The sequence below is a fragment of the Marmota marmota genome, unplaced genomic scaffold (assembly GCF_001458135.2).
Source record: "Marmota marmota marmota unplaced genomic scaffold, marMar, whole genome shotgun sequence".
Classification (NCBI taxonomy): Eukaryota; Metazoa; Chordata; class Mammalia; order Rodentia; family Sciuridae; genus Marmota; species Marmota marmota.
This window is the reverse complement of record NW_026000229.1, coordinates 46,227,043-46,234,285: the sequence shown is the minus strand read 5'-3', so window position 1 is coordinate 46,234,285 and position 7,243 is coordinate 46,227,043. Positions and strand designations below refer to the sequence as shown.

Here is a 7,243-nt window from a genome sequence, read left to right as displayed (position 1 = left end):
GAAGCTCCCAGTGGGGCAGGATGAGCAACTGCCTAGGAGGCATGAAAGCTGGGCTATTGCCTTAAAACTGGCCCTGCCACTAACCAGCCCCGTGACCCTGAACTTAGTTCCCTGGGCCTCTCTGGCTTCCTTCCAAAGTGTCTGGGTGTTGGCAGAACTGGTGGGATTGAGGAGATGGAAATCGCTAAGAGTTTTGGCTGAAGCTCATGAGTAATCCTTTTTCTGAAGCAAGGCTCTGCCTGTCTATTAGAAAGAAAGCTGACCTAGGTCTCAGTGTCTAATTGTCAACCCTCGTGCATCACAGAAATCTTTTTTAGAACACAAATCCAGTCGTTTGCCTCTGATGCCCACTCCCATCCCCACCTAAAACATGGTGATAACTTTTCCTTGGTCTTAATATAACAACCACTGTTCTTCCCTGTGCCTACTAGGTCTTGCAGAGTCAGCCTCACCTAAAATCTTCTCTCCCTCCATGTCCATATTCCTGCTAGACCCTCCTCTTTTTAATTTTCTGAATTTATCAGACTTTCTTCCCACTGAAATTTTTTAATACATCTCATTCTCCTGTCATGGAATATTCCTGACTCTGCTCACCCTCTCCCCATTCTGCCTGGTTAATCCTTTCTTTCCTTAGACACACTTTCCCAGAAATCCCAGAGAACATAAGTGGCTTCCATTTTGCTGCATAAACCCCTGTACTTTTCTTTGTGGCCCAAATCACTGGCGTCCTAAATTAATTACATTTCTCTGTTTAAAAAAAAAAAAAAGTTATCTGGTTGTTCCATGACAGCAGAGGCCGCATTTCTCTGGTTCTTTGCAGTAATCTCCGTTTCAATCTCTGCCTGGAGTACAACAGATGTTTCATAAATGTTGTTCAGTATGTATTGAGAATGAATGGCCTAAAAGAATAATATTTGCACTTTAGCTACAATATCAGCAAGCTATTCTTTATAAAATTCAATACTTTTTCTGTGAGGGTTACTTTGGTGGGACCCGATAGTACCATATGGACGTAGGGTCAGAAAGATCAATAAAAGCAAAAAAAAAAAAAAAGGTTGATTCACCTCTATTTACTAGGTGAATCAAGGGCTTACACTTCTCTGAATCCCTCATTTCAGTTGTTAAAAACTAGATCAGTCTCTATTGGCTCCTTCTAGCTGTGCTATTCTCCCTCCCTATCCATGGTCTGCCATCTACCTTAGTAAGTAACTGTGGCCTGAACACCTTAATAAGTAAGGTAGCCTGAACACCACCTTGCTAGACAACAACACAGCTCTCTTCCCTATGAGTTCCATATCCACCTCCTGTATACAGACCATGGGCAAAAAGCAGTGCAGTGGCTAGAAGACTCCATCTACAGATTCTTCAAAACCTTAAATGGAAAACCCATGACCATACCTGTTTTATCCACAAGGGGGAAGTTTCCAGTTTGACTTGGAGGCAGAAGCAGACACTTGTCCTATTCACGTGTGTTTTGTGTCCAGCAGTAAGTTCTCATTCACTCTCCCATTTATATTCCTCTCTCCACCATCTCCACATGCCAGCAGTATTTTTCAGAACTACATAGCAATTGATTCCCCATCACGAAAACCTAGTTAAGTGAGATTGATAAAGTCCTTTTGGGTTTCGCCAGCCCTTCTCCAATTTAAGTCTTTCCCTTCCTCTCAGATCTCCCTAGCATGGAGTTTTGTTTCTCATCTTATTAAATCAGTTCTAACAGACCTTCCTAGAATGACCCTGCTGCATGCAACCCTGCCATGTGACCCCAAACACCATCTGGTTCACAGTTTGCTCAGTCATAAGAGCCTCATGCAGCCCTGTACTAAAGCAGCTCTGCTTTTATATCCCCCAATGTCACAAGATCAAGTCTTCCTTAACAGCCTTTATAACTTTTGATTTAAAGCAATAACTCTATCAGGGCACTATTCACAATAGCCAAGTTATAGAATCAGCCCAGATGTTCATTAGTGGATCAATGGACAAAGAAAATGTGGTATATTACATAACAGAATATTATTCAGCCACAAAAAAAGAACAAAACCCTGACATTTTCTATGAAGTGAATGGAACTGGAAACTTATCATGTTAAATGAAATAAGACAAACACAGAAAGACATGTATCACATGTTTTCTCTCATATATAGAATCCAGAAGTTTTTAAGAAGGATCACGTGAAAGCAAAAGGGGAATTACCAGGGACAAGGAAGTGGACTAGGGCTGGGGAAATAGGGAGGATGGATGTGACCAAACTATGTGATATGTATATATGAAATCATCACAGTGAAACCCATTATGTTGTGTAATTAAAATGCACACATAAATTTTTTAAAAGCCCACACAATTCATTGACCAAATATTTATTGAGTATCTTTTAGGTGCTAAGGAACTTTGTAGCCTCTGATATTCCAGTTGTATATCAAACCTCCACTCCCCAGGAACTTCAGTTCTAGTGGTGGGGGTGAGAAAATTACTCTTTTTTTTTTTGTACTGGGGATTGATCTCAGGGGCACCCAACCACTGAGCCACATCCCCAGCCCTATTTTGTATTTTATTTAGAGACAGGGTCTCACTGAGTTGCTCAGCACCTCACCTTTGCTGAGGCTGGCTTTGAACTCACTATCCTTCTACTTTAGACTCCCGAGTTGCCTGGGATTACAGGCGTGTACCAACATGCCCAGCTAAGAATTAATCTTTAGAAACAAAACAAACAAAAAGCCAGCAGCAAAAGTCAGGCAGTGGTATGTGCAATAAAAAAAAATTGAAGTAGGGAAAGGAAATAGAGAGGAAAAGGGAAGAGATTATTTATCTGGAGGGGTCAGAGAAGCTAGCTATGAAAGGTAACATCTGAGCAGATGTCTTGGAAGTGAAGGACTGATCCTTACAGGAATCAGGGAGAAAAGAATCCAGACAGAGAGAAGAGCAGTTACAGGGGCACTGAGCTGGACATTTCAGAGGGTCAGTAGACGCTAATGTAGTTGGAATGGAATGAGCACAAGGAAAGAAAAAAGAGATGAGGTCAAAGAAATAAAGAACGTTCAAGAAGTGGCAAAATCACATTGGAGCTTTTTAGAGCTATAGCAAGGAGTTTTGATTTTGTGCTGAATGAAATGGAAATGCAAGTTGTAAGAGAGAGGAGTAACGGATGATTCCAAAATTGTTTATTTCATAGTTCTTTCAAAGAGCGGAAGAGTTACAGAAGTTAAATGCTCAACAACATTGTTAGAAGGGAGTTTTTGAAAGGGGCTTCAATCCATTGCTCATCAGTTGATAACATCTGGCTGCAGAGCAGGCAGTGAACAAATACCCAGCAGGAAGGGAGAGAATGGAAGTGAGGAGAATAATGGCAGGCCATAGGGGTTGAACGCTTCCCCCATATATCCATATACTCTCCTCAAGTGAGTAGGCTGAACCACTGCATTGCTTCTTTTCTCTTTTTGAGTTTCCTGCTTGCTCTTAATGGAGCCCATTTCTGTGGCTTGGAGAAGTAAAAGGATCATAGAGACAAACTATATGTGGCACATGAAGGATGCAGAAGTAAACTTAATCAAGGAAGACAAGGTACCAATGTAAGGAATGAGTCCGAGGAGGGGGAAGTGGGGCGCAGAGTGTGCCTAGAGCTGCTAGGATACAAGGCATGGTCTTCAGCAGGGCCTATAGAACATTTTGGTAGAATCTATAACTCCTAGGGCATCTCTAAGTACACCTGGGGTGTCACTTAGGAAATTACCATGACCCATGGCCCCATCCTCAAAAATTCCAACTTAATTGTTATGGGGTTGGACCCAGAAGTGAAAGGTTAAAAATTTCCACAAGTCAGTGTAATGAGACTTGAAAATCTGTTGAAAGGTTCCTTCCCAAGGGGTACACTACTCTAGACTCTTTTAACCCCACCACTACAACCACACAAATGGCCTGAATTTAAGAACGAACCCAGGCTTTAGGTGACCAGACACCTTACAACATTTGCTTCCCCACACAGGTTACAGCATCCAAAGATGGGCCCTTGTAATAACAGTGGAGATAAACGGAGGATTATGTAAAAATATTAATATAAAATAAGCATCTCTAAGTCCTGAACAATTTCTGAATCAAGCGTATGAATCTGAAATACTGGAGCATAAAATGGTGTTTATATGGTAATACTAAGTGTAGATGGTTCCTAATTTGTGCGAAGATATACTCAGTGCGACTTTAATGTCAATAGATTTGTGGGTGTACTGATGAGATGATGCACAGTTGAAAAACAAGAATCTAAAAGGTGGGCTCGTCCGGGATTTGAACCCGGGACCTCTCGCACCCTAAGCGAGAATCATACCCCTAGACCAACGAGCCGCTTGTGAAAGGTTTCCTGGATTTTATAACTTCAATAAAAAAACTTTTAGCCACATCCACAGTTGGTTGCAAGAGTTTTTAATAATTATGGGTATGGGGTGACGCCTAGTGGATAAAGCAAGTAACTGCTGTCTTCCTTGGCCAATTTCCGGAAAGCGAGATCCCGAAATTAGATTATTTTTTGGAAGAATTTTTTAGACGTCAGCGAGAACAATTGTGATGCGTGTTTTTATTCCAAATGGGCCAGAGATGCTGCAGGAATCGGGAGAAGGAAATCAGGGACAGTCCCAGTGAGTTAGCGACGGGAGGGTTCCCTTGACCCGGAACCCTTCGATTCGGCGGCTGGTGTGGCGAAGCTGTGGCTGCGCGGTGCCGAGCACCGAGCGCCCGAGGCTGGGGAGGTCGCCCTGGCCGGCCCCCAGCCAGGCTCCCGACCTGTGCCCGGCGCAGGAAGCGCGGCCTGCAGGCTACACCAAAAGTGGTCTTCCTTTTCTCTGAACGTCCTCCCAAACTTGTACGGCTCTTTCCCCCACCCTCGAGTACCGTGGCTTAAATGAAGAACGAAAGCTAAACAAACCAGACAGAAAATATAAAATAATGACACGACCCGATAAATTTATAAATATGTACCATGAGGTGGGAGGAGGGGCAGAAGAAAATGGTAGAGAATATGCTTCCCCCAGGCAACCAGCAGGTAGCGTGGCCGAGCGGTCTAAGGCGCTGGATTAAGGCTCCAGTCTCTTCGGGGGCGTGGGTTCGAATCCCACCGCTGCCATAAGGTTTTGCTCTGTGACAGTCGATCGGCGATGGTGTTGACACCTTAAAACACAAGGTTTCTTCACCTTCCTTTGGTGTCTTATTTCTTGTCTCAGCTTGATAGAAAAGATATATCCACTCTTTTGGTCATATTTCAAAGTTTTTCATAATGCACAATACCTAATAAACAGCACCATAGATGCCTTTGGGAAATCATTGTTTCCCAGAGACAAAATGCTAGGTCTTTAACATCATAAATTTGTAAGTTTTGCTTTGCATTTGTTGGCTCAGCTGAAGAGTGTGTTTTGAGCACTTGTCCTGTAATTGGCCCTTTCATAATTGTTAAGGAGTACAGAAAGATGAATAGAATATAATGCCTGTCCAAAAGGGAAGTTCACGGGCCAAACCGGAAAAGTAAACCCTACAATTTCAAAATGGTCTTGAAACATGTAAGGACATCATCGGAAAATAAATACAGTATTGGGAAAGGCAGTGTGGTGGTGTGGGGAAGAAGGCAAGGGAGCGTGATTTGACTGTCAGCATGGCTGGGTTCCAGTGCACATTACTGACTGTGTGACTTTAGGCTTCATCTGCTCATTTGTGAAGTGGAGAGAACAGCATATCCCTCTAATATGAAAAATAGTAAAGCATGTAAGTTGCTTAGAACAGAGTGAGGAAGTTCAAGTTAGGCTTTCTCTTTTTAATGTAAGCCCATGGCCATGGCCCCTATTCTTGACAAGATTCCAATCCGAATCTACAAAAAACAGAAATAAATCCTATTTAATTGTGGCTTTGGAGACCAGCAGGTGTGGCTGGAACTGTATTAATACTGCTTCAATCATTGTTAACAACCTGCCATGAATCGTACACATTGCTAAGTCCTGAGGGTATGAAGTAAGCACAACAAAATGTTTGCCCTTTTGAGGCTTTATCCTGGTAGGGAAAGCAGAAGAAAAACATGAAACAATGTTATATATACTATGGTACATAATAATATTCAGGAGTGATAAGTGCTGTGCAGAAAAGCAAAGTCTGGTAGGGTATAGTTACATTTGGAGGCTGTTTTGAAAAGGGTGGTCAAGGAAGATGTCACTAAAGAAGTGACCTTTGAACTCAAGAATAGGGAGAAAGTCATACAAATATCCAAAGGAAGAGGTAAAAGCAAGTGAAAGGTCCTGAACAAGACACAAGGACCCTTTATTTTTGGAGCAGCAAGAAGGTCAGGATAGCTGGAATAGGGCCACAACACACAAGTGGAAGATCACAGAATGTGTTCTAAGTGTGAGGAGAAGTTACTGGCTGTTTTAAGCTGGGGAGAATATTATTTTGCATATGCTACTAATATTAATTATAGCATAAATCTGGCTGCTCTTTAGGAAATAAAGAAAGTAGGAAGCTGAGTTGTGGGAGTCTATGGAGAGATGGAGGGTTTAGGGTGATAGCAGTGACTTGGTTGGGAAATGAAGAGAGGTAGCCAACATGGTTCACTGGTGGATTCCACATGATGTTTGGGGGAACTGGATGAATAACAGAAGCTATTTCCATAGGTGGTGGTGATAGAGCAGTAGGAAGAGGAGCATCATTTTTTAAAATTAATTTTTGAGATGCCTATAATTCTTCACATGAGGTAAGTTGGTGATAATATGTACAAAGTTATTAACAAGGTTTGTGATATAAAATTAGGAGAAGCCACATGATTGTATGAGTAAGTACAGAAAGACAGCCAAAAAGGAGGGCAAGAAAACAGTAGAATTGGGAGGTAAGGAAAGGAGGAGCCAGCAAAAGAAAGTAGCCTCCTGCATGAGTAGTGTAGTGTTCCTGTGCAGTTGAAAAGGCAAGTAGGATAAAAATGGGGACTGGCACATCAGTGTTATTAGTGACCTTGACAAGAGTCCTTTTGGTGGAATGGTGGAGAAAAAAAGCCTTATCCTATTTGGTTGAGAAGAGAACATAGGGGAGGAAACGGAGACACAAAATGCATAACTTTTAAGAACTTTCTTTTCTAATAAAAGATCATTGGTTTGACAGATGGAAAAGATAGTTAAGAAGGAATTTAGTTTTAGGATTAGCAATACTTACAGTTTGTAAACTAACAGGATTGAACTTTCACACTGGGAAAAATAGCTGCTGGGTGTATTGGGGTGGAAGTTGGGGG

General features: G+C 42.0%; 2 non-coding genes across 2 annotated transcripts; one reads left to right on the top strand and one right to left on the bottom strand.

Moving 5' to 3' along the window:
* Positions 1–4,260: 4,260 nt before the first annotated feature.
* Trnap-agg lies at positions 4,261–4,332 on the bottom strand. Its single transcript has one exon. It is a non-coding gene; the product is annotated as a tRNA-Pro (tRNA).
* A 693-nt stretch (positions 4,333–5,025) lies between these two features.
* Positions 5,026–5,107, top strand: Trnal-aag. Its single transcript has one exon. It is a non-coding gene; the product is annotated as a tRNA-Leu (tRNA).
* The last annotated feature ends 2,136 nt before the right edge of the window (positions 5,108–7,243 follow it).